The 19,580-nt window shown below is 40.2% G+C and overlaps 1 protein-coding gene across 6 annotated transcripts in view; it reads right to left on the bottom strand.

The window, feature by feature from the left end:
* The window catches only part of LOC139992028 (uncharacterized), a 513,816-nt gene that overhangs the window by 272,962 nt on the left and 221,274 nt on the right, over positions 1 to 19,580 (bottom strand). Inside the window, exon 1 of one of the 6 annotated variants that reach the window (XM_072012478.1) lies at positions 7,716 to 8,070. The exons of the other annotated variants lie outside the window; for them this stretch is intronic. The gene's annotated coding sequence lies outside the window, so the exon portion shown is untranslated. Of the gene's footprint in view, positions 1 to 7,715; positions 8,071 to 19,580 lie in introns of those variants that run through there. 6 annotated transcript variants of the gene reach the window in all.

Below are 19,580 nucleotides of genomic sequence, written 5' to 3'. Positions count from 1 at the left end.
TCTTTCGAGCTTATTCGATCGCAAACGCATGTTTGTGTTTTATAATAAACAAAGAAACATCCATTCGTTCTTCGGTTAACGGCGAAACAAATTTTTCACGCAAATATTCTTTATCTTTACAGCGTTGTACACGTGCAATCTTCGAAGATTGATTTCGAAGTTTATCTACTTCTCGCGTGGATGGTTAAAACGACGTAAAAAGTATGTAAAGATTTCATGGAAGCAACAGTGAACTGCTTATGAGATTAAGCTCGAGGTGATTTGCATGGTAATTTTCTGCTTGACATTTCACATCTTCCCAGGCTTTTTTAGTGAAAATTTTTCAACTTCTCGATACTGAAGTATTATAAAATGTCTGTCACTTGAATGTTAGAAATTTCCCGTTTTTTATGATTCCATTTTTATGTCTCAACACAGACGAAAAATTCACATTTACATTTCAATGTTGTTCCCATATAATACAAATAACTTTTATTCCCACTTTTCTTCTTTTTACCCTTTCTACGATTCTTCAAAACTAACTGAAAATTCTTCTCCGTTTCACTTAAATCCTTCGACACTCGTAAATTGCGATAGAACGTAATTCTTGCTTCGTATCCAGGTTTTAAACAAAATAAGCCTGCAATAAACTTCTAACAATCGAAACTCGATGAAAACACACATAGATATACATTCGCAAGAAATGTCTTCCTCTTACTGATAACCATTCAACGTACAATAAAGGCGTATTACTATTATTATCGATATTATTACAAATACCAATTTCATTCTTTCTGCTTTCTATTATTCTCATCGTTACCATAAAGCCATACAAGAATCGTCGTTTCATATCCATCGAAGTCGAACACGAAATCACGAGCGTGCTTTGCTGTCTGCTAAACTAACACACGTTCAGAAGGAAAACTCGACGAGAGGGAAACATTATGAACGCGCGAGTTCTCTCGGAGGAAGACCCACTCGAACGAGCCGCGAATCGGAAAGCCGGCTAATAATGGTCGAACGGCAAACAAGGCGCATTATATTGCCGCTATAAATTGCAGCGCTATACTTAATTTACGCGGCGCACGAAGAGCGAGAGAAAGCGAGAAGGGAAAAGAGAGAGAGAGAGAGAGAGAGAGAGAGAGGAAGTCAGAATGGGATGGCGCGTTCGCCTTCCCTTCTCGAAACTTTACCAGTTAGCAGTTACCGATAATTATCCGTGCCGCTTTCCTTTCACGGGGCGCGAAATTATAACGCTCCGCTGGTCCCGGCGAAAAGCTCGCGGCCTCGAAACTTTTCATCGCCGATCGCCTCGCCGATTCTCGCTTCCTCGCCCCGTAAAAAAAAAAATCAAATTTCTCTTTAACGTTAGAATTATCGTTGATCGTAGTGCAGAAGCGATAGCGAAGAAACTATAACGAAGGGCATACGGAAAAATATAGGATGCAAAAGGAATGCAATGTTTGAATTTACAAGCTTAGATGCAAGTTTGGCAAAAACTGAACGAGTGATTTCACTAGAAATTGATCGATTAATTACGTGGTTCCTAGAACGTGCTAATGAAACTTGTTAAGAATGTAATAGCATTAAGGGTATTGTTCAAATCCTATATAATACCACGGTATAAGTAGAAAAGTAGGTAGAAACTCAGTTACAGAGCACGTTGTAACATATTAATAACGATGCGATAAATTCCGACAATCCAACTTCTCGAGACGATTTTACTTCAATTTTCGATTTTATTTCGTATCGACACAAAGCCACATGCACGTACGTCAATCGTTCACAAACATTACGAGTTTGGCGTGGTGCGAAACAAGCGCGAAGAGGCGAAATTTCAATTTCGAGTAGAATTTACGGAACGAATCCGACGAAATGGATTCCCCGGGCTGGTGATCGATGCCTCTATTGCGCCACATCCAATTGACCTGGAGAAATCCGGTAATATATTTATAGAGGAGAGACGTAAAAGCCATATATCAACAAAAGCCATGCATTGGCAGAATCTGCCGCGTTTACAACAATCGTTGTTTCCTAAAAGTAGGAAAAAGGAAAATAGACGAGGATCGGTGTGTTAAAACGATGGAATTCGCGAAGTAAATGCTATTCTATCACTTCGGATATTTACCATATTAAATTTCGAGCACTTAAGTTTTGATCAGTTTCGTTACTGTTACAAGTGAAATCGTTCGTCTGATATTTAGAGCCATAGTAATGGAAGATTAAATCCCGCCAGAGTAATTTACATATTCTGATTATATTTGTATTATAATCTGAACACAGCAAACAGGACTTTATTCAGGAATTCATCACTCTGATAGACAGTACATCACGTGCGAGAAATCTCATAGAATATCCTGTCTTAATGACAGTACTATGGACGACTGAAGCATAGAATTTGAAAAAAAAAAAAAAAAAAAAGAAAGGAAAAACGAACGTGTCTATATATTTTACAAAAAATCACAAACATTACGAATTGATCGTTTACACTACTCTGATAATTCTAACGTTAACGACTACTTTCAGTGGACAAAGGCTGGCGCGATGGTCTTCCTTTTTCTAGATGGGGTCATGTCCTCAACGAAATCTACCGTGTAAGTTCGCTAAGAATGTAGCGTGTGCTCGCAACAACATTACCATTATTCATAACTACTTTCAGAATGTAGAATACCTAAGTACGCTAAGATGCAGGGTCGTGTCTGATTCTGCTTCTGAATTGCATCTGAATAATCTACTTAAAGTCTGGCTTGAATATTTCATCGCCTACTACATCAGACTTTACTAAAATCTTTCTTATTATACACAATAAGCAACGTACGTAGGTATTCATTGATACACTCTATTTTCATAACTTCAAATTATATCTCGTAAAAAGAAAAAAATGGGCAAAGTTAACGTCGATCTATACAGTTAAACCGAATAAGTTAAACAAATTATTCGAACATAATAAATCGGTCTAATGTAAGCTTGCGACTCTCAACGCAATAATCATTGCTTTATAAATCGATCAGATACTTTCAGTTCATTTTTACCATCGTTGTTCTCTTCTCTGGTTTTCGTCACATCTCTAAAAGTTTACAGAGCTCTTTCGTATCATCTTCCCTTTCTTACAAATTTTGATTAGTATACAATCTCTCAACCAGACTTTCTACATTCAATAACCGATACGTAGCGCAAATTATACGTGTCCGATCTAAATGGGAACAGTTCTAAGTATCTGAGAAAAATATGAAAGGCAGGGAGAAATATTTCAAATGAAAATTGCGAAACATCAAAGAGGAAGAACCATGTATGTCATACATTCGTAACTCAAATACAGACAGTTTATTTTGGAACACACCATACTGATTAAAACGTATCTATTCAATATACCTATACTGTTCATCAATCATCACCACGCTATATTCTGTAATAAAAGCCTAGCTCTCGCCCCATTTAGATCACGGCAACATCGAAAATCGTTCAACATAAAACCACGCGACGACGCGACTTATTGAACCCAGAATTTAGCACAAACCTATATTCACATACTAAAAGAAATAAAAATGAGAAGAAAAGAAACCACAAAGGAGAAAGTACTTAAATCGACGAAAAAGCTGAAAGGAGGTGGTGGACTGAGGGTGGTAACAGGGCGTAAACCTTCGGAAATAAGCTAAATTCTTCCTACTTACAGCTGGTTAAATATGCAGCGAAATATCAGAGTGTGGCCAGCGATGACCATATCCTCGATAATATAGTGCGATACTTGGGAGGTATCCTGCATAACTCGAAGCAGGCAACGGAAGGAGGGTGAACAGCGTGCACGGCGAAATAATATTCCTCGACCATAATTTCGTACCGCCTCGCTCTCTCGCACGGCTCTCTCCGTGTATTTTACCTTGGATATGGTATCCATAATGCATCCAGAAGATGTAACTCTAGCCGGCGAACGGCCAATATAAACGCGAACGTTGATGCTTGAAGGAGAACCGGACGTTTTCGATCGAATCGTCGTTAACGTTTCACGAGACGTCGCCGTACGATAAAAAGCGTATTGCTACCCTCGATGACAATGGAGAAGGGAACGTTGAAATGTTGCTGCTTAAACTTTCACGTATGTGCATTTGTAAAGCGACATTCGATGCTGAATTTTATTTTATCCGCAGTACAGGTAGAAAGGTGTGGTGGCTGGAGTGTAGGAATTTCGAGAGACGTTGCTTTGTCTATGAATACTTGTAAATTGTCGATAGGATGAGGATACATTTATTTTGTAAGAAAATTTCAAAACTATCATACATAATCTTAAATATATTAACAGATGTTACATCTAGTCGAATAAATTTCAAACATTTCGCGCTTTATTTTTGTATTGTATTTAACGCAGTAGAAGTTAATTTGAAAATTCGAAAACATTCAGAAAACAATTGCGTCTCTTAAAAGAAGCGTCGCACGAAACCCAGCAAATTCTATTTGAAATGCCTCCAACAATAAGTTCTACTCTTTTCGAATAGGGAACAGTTTATGAGATAATCGCATGCGAATGCAAACTATATGTGCGAGAGTAACTTTTCAATAATAGAGCACTGACTATATTACTCGATGAATAATGGACGATGTATTAATAATAGCAACTTTGTGCCTACTCTCTTAAGTATCGCGCGAATATACGGTGACACGAATCCATCAACAAGGTTCGGACGAACAGAACTAATGCACCCTCGGAAGTACTATTTTAAAGAGTCACAGAAGTTGTATTCGCGAATGGCATTTCTCCAAAGTAAACCTTCGCAGGAAATACGTCGCACAGTGGAACAAGTCTTGCAAAAATAAAAGCAATAAGCTTAAACAGATTCAGCTTACAAATAAAAACTAACTAAACTGAGAATGCGACGAAAATAAAATTTGTTTCTTCAAATATTTCTTTTATTTATATTATGGGCCTGCGTTGTGCCATTGGCGGCTTCAAATGTTGTATAAAAAAGAAACAAATATAAGTCAAATTATTTTCTTTTATCAAGGCGTTAATAAGAAAAAGAAACGGATCGAAAGATGGACCAAAAAAATGTTTAACGTGGAATTTGACGATAGTCACGATTAATTTTTTCTCAACAAGGTTTCCCGTCTCGTAGTTTATGGCGTGACAATCGGGTTACGCAAACAATATTACGCAACGGCAATTTATTCGCATAAACAACCGAATTCCCCGGGTTTGGCACGATGAACCACGTTGCAGCGAAGCAAAATATTTTCGAGCATCCTCCATGTGCGGTATTTAAGTCTCGAGCCAGTGAAGTTACGAGGAAATTATGAATCAGTAGCTTTGGATCGTCTAGCGAGCGCATTTCCAAAAATAGGAAACTTTTACTATTTCGTAATTCGTTTCTTGCAATTAATTCAACCGAAAATTTTACAATTTTATTTATATTGTAATTATACGCGTGAAAGTTTATAAAATAAGGAAGTATAGGAAAGAGATGTATGTACCTAATAAGCAAACGCGTCGAAGAAACGATGTTTCTGGATTCGAGTGGATTTCAGGTGCTCGAATGTATTCTGGAAACTCATTACTGAAAGTCAATCTCTCGAAGCTTACGCGCTTTTTCAAACTAGTCGTCTGCATTTGTCACTGTCACGTGTTCATGTCATGTTTCATTCCTACCTTCAATTTTAGTTTGCTGTTATAGCCTGATCGTCTTTCGTACGTTTTCAAATATGCCATGCCAGAGCCAAATTCGAAATCGATTCGAGTCGTAAGCGCTAAAAAGTGAAATGTTAGAACGCTTTTGTAATTTTGAAAAATAACTATTTCTGTCTTCGAAGATTTTCGCAAAGTGGCTGGTAGAGTGTTTACAAACATTTGACATTCAGAGAGTAGCATTTCTCGTAAAAATTAATTGTGACTTAATAGAGAAGATTCAAGATAAATATAGACAATTGCACGTAAGATCGAATTTCATGAATTATTCTACTAACGCATTCTTCGTAATTTATTCTTGGACACGAAAAGTCGGCTCTTTTATATTTCTCTAAAAGATATCTAGATACTCTCATCCAAAATACTCGGTTTTTACATCTTTACAATCTTTTTGAACTCTTTAGACATCATTGTATCGTCTCGGGCAACAAAATCGAATTTTAAACAATTTTAGTTTTATATTCGGCTCTTCACACTATAATTAATTGTACATAAAATGTTGATAAAATTCTATCGCACCAACGGAACAATATCTTCCGTGTACCAGTCTGAAGATTCTAAATCTCACGCTGCGACAAACCACACATTAAATTACTATCCAGGGAAACACAAATCCTAGGAAATCTCAGTCGCCGAAGGAATCCAAGAAACTGGAAGTGGAGCAAGAACCAGTTACAAACTCGCATCAGTTTACGTGTCGTGAGGTGGTACAGCAGTTCTACCACGTTGATCGCCGCTAAATTTCTCAAGATACGGACCAGGTTCATGACACGAGAACGAATGATTGCAGCCGGCTACGTGTTCAGGTACGTACGGAAATAATTGTTGCATATTTAATGAGGCGTGAGGTAACAGAGTCACGCTAGGCGAGCGTCAATTTCCTCGCGGAAAATTTACTATTTTCACGGTCCGAACCTGCTGGTGTCCAAAGAAGACTCGAGGCGTCACGGAACGTGCCTGCCTACGTACGGAAATAATTGTTGCATATTTAATGAGACGGAAGGTGACAGGATTGCCGGATCCTGCTTTATTCTTGCTTCCAACTGCATCTCAGTCGATCTTCTGCTGGAAATGGATCAATTTCGAGGATCCTGCAACGAGGACCTTGGAAAGATAGCAACGCGTGATTCGGAGGAAATCTTGAATCATGACGCTATTTTGAATGATTTAATGGTTAGCGAGAATATTGAAATAGTTGAAAATTTTGTTGTTTTGTGACATCATAGTTTTTTCAAGAAAATTTTACTAATTAGAATTTAGTCAGAATTAAATACTGGGAAGCTTCTGTATAATCTTCATTTTTCAATAAGAATTGCCCATAAAAGAATTACCATTCTTGGAATAATAAATTTGTTTCGTCTAATATGGACGATATCCTAAATATAACAGGTCCTTGAATACTCATTCAAAAACAAAATCTAGTACATTTAACTTTATGAATTTAAGTAGCATATAATATTAATAAGAGAAAGAATATCTTCATCGTTCTAACCGCATACATTATAAAATTCATTAATTTAAAAGAGAACCTTACACGTACGAATCGTAAAACGAGGACCTACGTACACGTATTAAGATTGTTTTCTTCCGAAAATGTTTCCTATATAAATAGTATTGTTAGGGAAGTGTAAATAGAACAGGAATAAAAGTGTTCTGTCGGTGTTACAATTTTTGAGAAATGTTTTTAAACGACAGCGAAGAAGACCGATAATATCACTACGTCATGTATATAACTTAGAGACGATATTAGCATTGTTTTGCAAATTGTCTACGCGAATTTATATTTTCATAAACACAATTAAAGAACTTAAACAGAGATTTCTTTCTTCGATAAAATATTATAACCATTAAAATAAAATAAAATAACCAAAACGTAGCTCGAGTAAACGCAATACCTGGCCCTCGCTACAACGAAACATTAAAAAGAATAAAAATTTAAGTTAAACGAGTGATTGTTTCGAATGGTTAGTTAACAGTTTCGAATGGCCAACGCGAGGAAACAATGTCAGTCACCCCCTTCGTCCGTGAATTAAAAGTAACAACAATTCCGTAAGGTACTCACTAATCGCAAAATAGTGGAAACGATCGGTGCCAGGCGTGGTCGTTGAATTTTCAGTAAACTTAATTGTGAAAATAATTGCTGTACATTTAATGAGCCGGACGGGTAAATAGGGTCACCCTGCTGCCACGCTAAACTACCCTCCGTGTATTGTATAAGCACCTTCAGTTCAACTTCTTCTTTTTCTTCTTCCTCTTCTTCCTCTTCTTCTTCTCCATTCGCCTCTTCTTCTGCTCCGCTTTTATTAGCCCCGTTTTCTCTCGTACAACTCGCGCGCGACTTCACGGATAATTAATTTAGTTTTGCAATTTCTCCCGCCGAAGGAACGCCAGCGTACTGCGATTTACGTTCGTTCCAACCGTCTTCCTTCCTATTCTCCTTCTCCCCTCTCTCGTGCCATTTCGCTTTGTGCGCCGAGAAATCGTCCTCGGCTTGTTTACCTGCGTGCTTTCGTGGAATTCATCGATCGTTACACGCGGTAAATATGACGTCGACTCGTTCGGAAACACAACAGAAACACACGGAACGCTATTTGGTCGACCTCTGTGCATAACAAGGAATACACCGATCTCTGCGAAAGTAGTTACGCATTTACCACAGCAAACTTTTATAAACTGTAACTAACGCGGCTATCGTAATTATATACATAAGTAGAAATTGGATCTAAAAATGTACGAGTAATTCTAGACAGATTTGGAAATAAACAAATACTATTCGTTCTATTACTTATTCCACTTGAACAGGTACGAGAATAACGAATGGATGCTATATAGCTAAATTTATGGACTTCGTGGTGTTACTAAACCATGAATAATAACTTCGAAGGCGTTCGCAAGTTTGTCCAATAGATTACAGTTCGATACATTCGTTGCAAATCGATAACAAATCGATCATAAATATTTCCAGAGCATTAAAGTTACTAATTCGCTACGTTGAAAAACCAGCGAACAAAAATAGAAAAGAAGGACAAGAGAAAAACAAAAGCAGAAAAAAAAGGAGCTCAGAACGTTGATTCGACTTTAAACGTTAATCTTCTCTGGCCTAATCACCAGCGACGAGGCCAGGCCTCGTGTTCTTCGGTTGGGTTCATCTGGCTCCGCAGCCATTCTAAAAAGAACACTCGAAATATCGCATGTTGCAGTGGTCGTAGCCTCAAAATTTCATTCGTGTACAGATGTGTATAGCCTGTGTATTTGTGCGGGGAAGGGACGCAAGCTCGACGAAGAAGAGAAGAGAAGGAGATGGCAGAGCGAGCGGACGTCGCATGGGCTGTGTGCAGCCTGAAACCTGGAAGCCTGGATGGGTGGGGGTCAAGTGGCAAATATTAGTAGGAAAACTGGCGTTGCCGAGCATGCGAGAGCTTCGCGACGAAAGCTGCTTAAACGTTCCCTTCCCTCGCTACCGTTCAACCAGCTCCACCTCCCCAAAAACCTCTCGTTTCTCCGCCACCCACGTCGAGGAAACCAGCCATCCCTGTAGCCCTCCGAGGTTTCTCTCTCCAACACAATTCCGCCTCGGCGAAGTTCCCCTGCCTTCCACTCGGTGGTTAAAGTTCCAAACGGATCCGTTGTGTGTGCGTGAGAGCGAGCAAGCCAGGATGAACGAGAAGAAGAAAGAGAGACGAAGAGAGAATCGCAGTAGCGATGCTAGAGGAGTAGCAGCTTCCAACTGGTAGGATGCAGTACCGGCCTAGCGATAATAATAGTGCCGGTATATTCCTTTGAGGGGTGAGAGTATACAGGGAAGACTTTTCGCGAATCGTGTACGTATCTGCTTCGTTTATGTTCGCGTATTTACTGGCATAGTTGGTATCGTGCTTCGACCAGGGACTTCCGATGCCGATAAAGGGAACGTTAGCATATGAGGATTTGTGGTATGATCGGTCAGGAACAGAGAGGTTATTTTATACAGTTATATTTGAAGTATAACGATAGGTTTCCAAATCTGTAGACTGTGCTCGATCGATCATTTCTAGTTCTTCGTAAAGGTAACGGAAACACGAAAGATAAACTTTGCTTTAAATTGGTGTTCAGAGCAGAGTGAATTTGTTCGGTACAATTATATTTGAAGAAACAGACGGTATAACGATAAGTTTTAAAAGCTATGCCTTGTATTTGACTACCGATTTTCTAGATTTTGACGAGGATAAAGAAAATAGAACATCGTTCGATATTCGAGATACAATCGATCAGTTCAATTCGACTTCCAAGTGGTTCGTTTAGCCATATTTATATTACTGAAACGAATTAATCAGAGATATTGAATAATATCGAGGTGGATATTAAACGTATTGATTCGCTTAATAAAGAGACGAGTGATAAAATTGTAATAGTCGATTATATTAAAATCACTGTAAGTACAAGTACAGAAATAGTGTACACTGGTCGTACTCGTCGCTCGCTCGAAACAATTCAACTCCTCTACTCGCTAATTACTCTATTATTGAACTGTCCTAGTATCGTCTAACTGTCCTACTATTTATAACTACAGTTGTTGTAAATTCGTTCAGTCGCGGGGAGATGCGATCCCGTTGAAGCGCGTCAACGGGAGTCGTAAATTCCCGTTACGATTATAATAATCGACACCACGAGCAGGTCGATCCCCTTATTTCTTGTGGGATAATAGAGGTGTTTGTTTTGTAATAAAACTGTAGTCTACAGTTCTATAATATATATATTTACAATAACTTGCAACACTTGTTGCGTAGACAGGAGTTGATCGACTTCGTCGTGACGGAAAGTACAGTAGTTGATTACTCGAATGTTTAGTTGATTTGACTGCCCGATCAATGTTCGACTAGATTTGATATGTTGAAGAACAAGGTTTGACTTGATTGCTCGATGTGGATGTGCCCCTTTTGAACTAAGAACGCGGATTCGTTGTTCACACTTTTCGGTAGAAAAGCGAGGGTAACGATCCGCGATGCCCATTGTTTATAGCCAATGTTAATAAATAAAATACGAGGAGAATGTCTCCTGCAGATGTGGCTCATAGGTGTCCTTGTTCATGAGAAGAACCTGCTATTTCGCTGGACAAACATCCGCTTTCTCCGTAATTAGTAAGAGCGTGCAATAAACCTAAGGACTGTTTTAAGGATCGTCTATAAACCGAACATACTTATATGAATAGAGATTATACTAAAAAGATTCGGTTTATGGTGGTTCCTTGGGTTTATCGCGGGTCAGTGTAACGAGGTGTAGGCCTTGGCGGCCAGACCGTGAGGGACGTCGCACGGACCATCTCGCGCGACGTAACAGTTGTTATAAAAAGTTCCGACGATAATATTTTATCTGGAATTCGTTTACCTTTGAACCTAGCAAACCAAAACAACGTTGGTCCATTTCAAGGCACAATAATATGGGTCTTTTCCATTCAAATCTTCCATTGACTCGTGCGCCGCTACAATATCACCAAGAACCAGCCTATGCTATTTCGTCCTTAACTGTCTAACACAACTCTTCGATCAAACACCGTCATAAACAACCACATTCTGAAACATCTCGATGGCGGAATTATCTGACCGTTGACCATAATAAATTATCAAAGAAAACTGACCACACGGTGTCTTTTCCTCAACTGCAGCCCTTATTTGGTCGTCGTGTTTGCGTATGGTACGGACACGTTTGAATTCATTAAACAGACCACGATGGAGCCCTTTTCCACGGATACGTGCGCCAGGCGTTCTCATTATATCCGATTACATAGAGGCCCGCGCGTACGCTTTGCCACGGGCGATTCACGGTTAATGCGAACTAATTACCGGTCGACCGGAAGTTAAAAAGTGTGGTCAAGCTACCGCCAGCATCCGCTTATACCCTCCCATTTTCTGACCCCGGCTGGACAATTCCCAGGGAACGAAAGTTTCCTGGCCGTGGTTCCGAGGTTCCTCCACTTTCCTCAATCTATTGACCGCTTTGCGCTGGTGTAACACACGCGTTACATCCTTTCTGCTTATTTCGATAAGTTACGATCGCAAAAATATCGTGTATCATCAGCGGGAAGAATTCTGTGCGATCAGCGATGAAATTGTTCGATGATACGCGATGCAGTATTTTTAATTAGATCATCCGTTGGTTAAGTTCTGTGTTTTAATTCTATGTCGCAGATTGTATTATAATACGACAAAAGTAAACAAGTAAATAAAAGGGGACCAAAAAATTTGTACATACGGAAAATTTGAGTCGAGTTTTAAGTTGAGTTTAATATGAAATTTCATACGTGTTGAACGAACTGATTGATACACCGAGTTTAACATAGAACTGCGGAGTATTTTTAAATGTGAAAAATTTGATACTTTTGGAAATAATAAATAGATATCGAGTTTAATATAAACTAGAAAATTTGTAAGTGTAAACAAATTTGATACGTTTGAAGCTGTGTGAGCGTAAGAATCGAGGGGACAAATTGCAGAAGTTACGATATTTTTCATACACTCTGCTTGTTAAATTAATTGATCTTCGTTCAATGGATTTGTATTGTTATTATCGTTTTTAGTATTTTCGTTGTAATTTTTAAACGTCATAAAATCGGATGTTACTTTTAGTTCTCAACCAGGGTGCGAATAAAATATTTATATTATACTATAGTTTACAGGGAAGTATGTAATTTTTTTCTTTTTATCTAATTCTACTATCTGATTAGTCCTAATGAGTAATAATTTGTCCTACGGTCCAATAAAAAGATCTAACGAAACAAATACGTAGAAAGAATCAAAATGGTTGAACTAGTGAGCAATGAAAAATTAAAAAATTCACATTTCGAATTTTAAAGTACAGTCGAAATTATTTTCGGCTACGCCGATTGATTCGTCCGACATCTTTCACCGCTATCCGAACTTTTACAGCTAATATGAAATAATTACTGGGCGCCAGTAAAACAAGCGAAGTACGAACAAACCTCCTGCGGGATCCGCTTATTTCGTTTCCAACTAGCTTGGCCGGGATGGCTCGCTACGCGTACAAATCCCGTGGAATAAAAGTTTACCATCGCAGATGGACTGGATCTCTCCGCTTCCATCGCTATTTTAATACCATCTCCTCTGTACACCTACGCATTTTAATCCCCCGTATAATATTTACAAAGCATACGACTAAATACACGATCCGCTGGTCCGAAATGCTGCTCCCGTCATAGTGTTCACGAGTTATCAGATTAGTTTAGTTTCCAAGAATGAACCTCTGTATAATCGTGAGATAGAATTTGAAAGCTTTTTGGAAATTGCTTGGGGAAAAATTTTGAAGTATTTCGGATCGTTTATCTTGTAGAATTAACGATGTGAAACGGAAAGCGATTGATGTTGGAATTGATAGAAATGTTGGAAAATAGTCGATAGATGTTTGGATTTTCTCTTAAATGCCTAAATGATGATATTTGAAAAAAGACATTGTACTCTGTTTTCTTTAAAACAGAGAGTGTTAGCAATTTCTTTGACTATTTCATCATTTTCTGCCTACAATTGTTGTAAATTAATCGGATTAAGTTTATTTTCCTTTACTAGGAAGAAAATTATTGTACACGCGACATTTGATTAAAAGCATTGAACGGAAAAATGTTCAAAGTTGTCTGAATATAAAATACGATTAAACTACTTTTCATAATTGTAGCGTAATAAGTACCTTTCTCCTCAGAAAAGAGCTTTAAATAAAAAAAAAAAAAACACACAAGTCACATTTTTCCTGTACATCACATCCATTTCACTTTGTACTTTCCGCTTTTTCGCAATTAAAATATCGTTTCTTTAACATCAAAATTACCAGTATAGCAAAAAGGAAAGATTCGTAGGATATAAAAATTGTACAAACCGAGAAGGATGTGTATTATGAGATTTCGATGATATCTCTTTAATATCTACGGATGAAAGCTCGATTTCTCCTTTTGTTCTGATTTCTTTAATACAAATTTCATGCTCTGGCCTTCGGTACTTCTGATTCTAAGAAAATTTTGGTGCTTACGAAAGTTTAAACGCGAGTTCGCAATATTCAGAAAACGGGAGTCGTTAAACGAAGTCTGAGACTTCATCGCGACTTCTTTTTGGTGCTACTTCCGGTCGCCAGGGGACAGCGTTAAAAATGCAGCTTAATGACCCGTTGTCTCGAAGAAAGCATCGTTGTTCTTTCGCTTTTGCGTTGCCACATCCGTGTTCCGTTAATGCGAACTGATACAAGGCAGCGATATCAAATTAACGAGCATCGTTACGGCCTTTAACACGATATTTCGACTCGTTGCGCGCCGGAATTGCACGTGAGAGGATTATCGAAAGAGCTGGAGACTGAGCTCTCTTAAAAGTTGCACGAGCTGCTTGAAGATTTCCGACCAAGACGCGAACTGCAAGATATAATAGCTAAAGAAAGGTACGGTTTTTACCGTAACCGAAGTAAATTTTTAAAAATTCCTTCCTTTTCCTGTACGTTCTTAAATGTTAAGCACCTTGAGATTTGCACGAAAAATATAAAGCGTTTCTTATTGAATATATTGCACATTATACATTATACGTGGCAATCAATAAACAATTTAGAAAGTACTTCTAAAGAAATATTCTACGAAATAAACACTTCTAAAGGGTATTTAAAGAAATTGAGTTTTGAATCTTCCAATGAGAAAGTTCCAAGTTGTAAAACAGCCGCTGAATTATTCAGTTCAAATTGTCATAAGGTAAACGTTAAAAAAAGAGTTCGTTTTAATATAGGAATGACACAGAAATATTCTTATTTCGATTTTCTCCCGTATCCTCTTCCCTTACCACCGTAACCGAACTAAGCCAAACGTCACCTTAAATCTCACTCGCAGAGAAAGACACGTTAAAGAAACATCCTCTGTTCCCATCTACAAACTCAGTTCTCTTTAACACCACTAACATACATTCCATCACTATTCGAGTCTCACGTTTTCTACGAAAATTCTATCTGAAATCTCCCTCGACTGTAGAACCACGAAACACACGAGGGCGCATTATTCGTGCCCCCTTCCTCTTACGAAAATCCGTAAGTTTCGTGGCGGCTCGAAGAGAAAAGGCGGAAGCACGCGGCGAAGTTGCAGGTCGAAGCATAACTTTTTCATTTCCTAGAGTCTTCCGGTTCCGCGACGGACTTCCTCCCAGCGGTACCCGTTGGAAAACTCGATGGCTGAGGGGTTGGTGGCTGTGTCACGTCCTTCTCGCGCGGAATATCTTTTGTACGTGAGCCTCTTGAATAAACATGCAGGGATGCAGCGCGCAGAAGCGAAGGGTGAGCGCGAAAGAAGCAGAAAGGAAATAGAGCCGGCGTTAAGGGCGAAGGCCTGTTACGGGCAAACGATGAAAAATGTCTGCGCGCCGCTCTCGCGCCAGCACCGCAAGAGACAAAAGAACAGCGGCGCGATAAGGAGGCCGCAAATATTTTCAACTTAATTAACCGCGCCCGCTTCTTAACGGACGATTCTGCCGCTTTGAAAGCACACGCCGCGCGAGAAGATATCTACGTGTACGCGCGCCTACGTGTGTCGCGTCACTGCAGCGAAGGGATGGGAAAGCTAACCAAAGAGACGACGCCTCCCTTTGGCGACAAAGGGATCCTATTTTTGCGGCGGCGATGCGATACGTGTTCGCGGCGTGGAAACGAGATTACTCCATAGCCACCGGCCAAACTGACGCGACTCCGAGTGAAAAAAACGAAATTCCCCGAGCCTTTTGCTATTTACGAAATAATCTTTCACCGCGGGCATGGATTTTCGATGTTATCGGAGATCTTTTGGCGAATGAGCTGGGACGCGTTGTGTGATTACGAGCGATAAAAACGACGAACATGCATTCTTCTAGAATATCAATCAAATGCTTAAAAAAGAAAAGAAGCTCCATCTACAAAATCACGTTAAACGTTCAACCTCTCCGAATCGCAGCTCAGAATGTACAATTACAGCACACTTGCGCTTTAGCAAAGTTCAAAACCACGGAAACATCGTGGGAACCAAGTTTCCCGATAACGACAACCTAGCAACGAAGCCGGACTCTCTGGTCGCAGCAAACGAATCCAGACGAGCGCGTAGCCGCGCATTAGAGCTCCCTTTGCCGGGATTTCGTTAATTCATCGCGTTAGGGGCACGAAGACACGGCCGATGCAAAGCCGTTGGTCCACGTTGGTTGCTCGCTCGTAGCCGCGCAATCATTCATATTTAACGGACCATTTGATGGATTGTACCAAGAGACGATGGGGTAAGGGATGAGAGAAAGGGCGAACAGAGAGAGAGAGAGAGAGAGAGAAATGGCAAGCAACGGAGGTTATATGGAACAGGACGTAAACGGAGGTTTAAAGCGTAGGTTGGCAGCAGGTCGAAGTCTCGTAGGTGGGTTAGGTCGTAGTCCTCGGGGACGCTGCATTAGTCACACTCTCGCATCACTCAGCTCACCCTCTCTTCCTACGTCTACTTTCCTTTCCCCCTTTCTTCGTGTATCCTCGCTCTACGTAGAAAACGGGCAACGGCCTTCTCTTTGCACAGCACGGGAACATTTTCACGTGGGAATATTTAACTCCACGGCGGCAAATTACTCTGCGGCCCTCCGGTCACCATTGCGCGCCTGCTGCAAGCTAACCCGATGCTGGCAGGTTGCGCGCCACCGCACCGGGAACCGTCCAACACGAGACGGGACTTTACGAGCTACGCCTCCCTCGGGAACTGATAAGGCAACGTCGTGCTCGGCTGACATGCCCGCCCGCCACCCGTCTTCCCGACAACTTGATATAAGTGCGCGAATATGCTCTGTGTTTACGCGAGAGCTAGACTTCCTGCTACTTCTTCTACTTTTTCCCACGTTCCGCGTGTCTGCCCCCCAGCCAACTTTTGGAAATCGCGCTACGCGACCACTTTACCAATAGGTTTTACGCTTTGCACCAGCGTTCAGATTCTACGCGTTTTCGAAGGACTTCGTGAATAGTTTTGGTATATTTTTAGTAGTAGGTACGCTTCTTTTGCAGCATTGCTCGTGGCCCGAGAATTGTATAGCACGGGAGATGCAGGTCTGATCGATGCATATTGTAATTACCGTTGCTAGTCATTTTCTTTCCACACGCGTGTTTAGAAATAAGACGCACGTTATTTGTTATAAATCGAAATAATTATATCTCGTTCCGATCTGAATTGAACTGAAGATTAACCGCACGATTAATAACTGAGAGATTGTAACATAAAAGAGCGAATAAACTGCTCGTCTTCGACACATCGAGAAAAGAACCGCGAACGTTTCTGGTAAGAAATAGCGAAGCTGCTCGATAGATGGGCGGTTCCTCGCGCGATTGGAACCGATTCAAGCTTCGGAAACCATGAGCCAATTTCGACCATGGTCGTTCGAAACGGAGTAACGTGGCGAAGGTCGTCAACCTCTGCCGCGAATCGCACGAAAATTCGTTTTCGGTAGACGAACGAGCTATCAGCGAACCGCGGTTTTTAAACACGCCATTACGCAAATTAACTTTTGTAGCGCCGACGGCGTTCGCGTGCGACCCACCGACGAAGAGGGACACAGGACATCCCCTTTGGCCGTGAGCCAGCCGTTCGTTCGAGATGTTTTGCCACGAGAAAATTCGCGCATATTTTCCACGTGGCGTCGAAAACGTCGAAATCGCGATTCGATGGTAAGCTGAGCTGCCGCTGGCACCTAAGACGTTCGATCATAATGAGAAAGAGAGAAACATCGTTCTCGTGGTATTACGTAGTTTGTCGAGAATTTACGAAGCAGAATTCGCCGGCTGACACAAGAAATAGCGTTATGACGATGTGATGTCGTAAGAGTAGAATCGATGGATGATGCAATATCATAACAATGTACATTTATTATTTTGTCGTGCAATTTTAAGGCGTGTGACAACAGGAGTATTGCAGAAGAAAAAATAAGGGTAGATAAGAATAGAAACAAAAACTATCGTTGCGATGTGTCGATCATGGTCCAACTATAGAGATTAAAAAATGAGGCGCGAATACATATGCAAGTACGTGACAGATAGACTTAAAAAATTCCAAAGTATATTTTTTCAGAGATACACAACCGTTCGACATCTTGCGTTTCGTCGGACACATCGTTTCTACTACGACGGAATAACACAGATCAATACTGCACGGGGGAATAAATAATTCACGTTTCAGCGACATTCTATTTTTTGAAACACAAACGTTGTCACTGTGACACAGTCCATTCGCTTTATACTTTGCGACGAAGCAAACGAGAATAATATGCATAGCCTTGGAGCTTGAAGGAAGATCAGAAAGTAACGTTCGAAGGTGAAGAGCTTTGAACGAAGTCGAAAGTACGACTGAAGATTTCTTCTTTCACAGAAGCACCTTCAAAGAAGGATTCGACCTACATAGCGTGAAAGAGGCGCACACTGTTGGCTTCCGAAAAGTTGATTGATCTTTTTCTTTTGTGTTACGTATGTTACATTCGTCTCTGTCCAGAAGCGGCCAACGAAATGGATTTTGCTTCTTTGAACGAACATAGGTATCTACTTGCTCGAACGAACCATGCCAAGACTCTTTATAATTCTTTTACTTACTTTACTCGAAATCGTTTTATTTCATAGTCCAGATGCTACGATTGACTGAAAACGAAATTGAGATTTATGGAGAACTCGTTAGTTTACAACCTCAGCGATGGTCATTTAATTAGTACAAATGAAAGTGGATAACGCGCGATGCGTCTGATTATTTTGGTAAAGATGCGATCTTTGTAATTTACTCGTGATACACGACAAACATGCAGAGATATACGAGTTATTTCGATGGACGAACAGTTGGTGTTGAAATGCACCGTGATAACAATTTTCGTATAATGCGACAGTGTGATATATCTACCGGCTGATATACCGGTACAATATACTTCGATTATATACGATCATTGATGATGTTACAGAATTGTTGACGCGCAACGGTGGGTTAAATTTAATCTATTCACGGTAGGACGCCGTTGTTTTGCATTATGCCCACGACCCCTTGCAAATCTAGAATGACCCAAATAACGATCGAGCGAATTCCATTCTACTACTATTTCTTCTGCTATAAAAACGATGCAATCTCGATATCGCGATACGATAAAATGGCCACGTTCTCTACGAAATAGATGTTCCATATGAATAAACGAATGCTTTCAATTTTTCTTTATCTCACTAGTATTTCTTTAACAAAAAAACAATGCAGCCCGAGTATCACATTTTATTATCAACGTCAAATTCTTTCACAGAAGTATCACCAGTTATCAGTTTATTACTGACACCTATCACAAAGTAATTTCACATACGTAAAACTTTGCAAACTTAATTTTCAAAAAATCCCAAATACGTAGTCCATTGTTAATCCGCTTCCATCTACGAGATTGCAAGGATCGATTAAAAACTAGCTTATTTGCCTCGCAGAGTCAGCGGAAGGGCATGAAGATACAAAAAGCTGAGAGAAACCACGAGATCACCTCCGTCTTCGAGGAAAAGTTAAAGGACAGTGATTCGACGGTCTACCATTGAAGCTGCCACACGTGTCGCTTTGCAATTCAACGCGGTCGGGACATGGTGGCACGCAAATATGCGTTTTTGAGTGTGCATAGCCCGGTTAGGTTCGGTGGCGAGATGCTTCGAGAATCACTATAAATGGTAATGGAGAACGGTGTTCACCTCAAGCCGGGACAAAAGGTGTGGAAACAAGGCCAAGAAAAGAGAAGGACAAGAAAACGGTCGAGGAGAGAAGTCGATGGGGAAAGAAGACAAGGAACGGGTGGCCTCAGGGGGTGGTTTGAAAATGTAATATTTCTTCTGGCTGCGGAATAAATAATAGTATCGTACTATTATACAATGGTAATAATACACGTTCAATTCAATGGTACGCTTCACCACGACCTTCGTTTTCAACTCCGCTAAA

This window comes from Bombus fervidus, chromosome 11, assembly GCF_041682495.2.
Source record: "Bombus fervidus isolate BK054 chromosome 11, iyBomFerv1, whole genome shotgun sequence".
In the NCBI taxonomy this organism is placed as follows: domain Eukaryota; kingdom Metazoa; phylum Arthropoda; class Insecta; order Hymenoptera; family Apidae; genus Bombus; species Bombus fervidus.
This window is presented reverse-complemented; position numbering and strand designations above follow the sequence as displayed.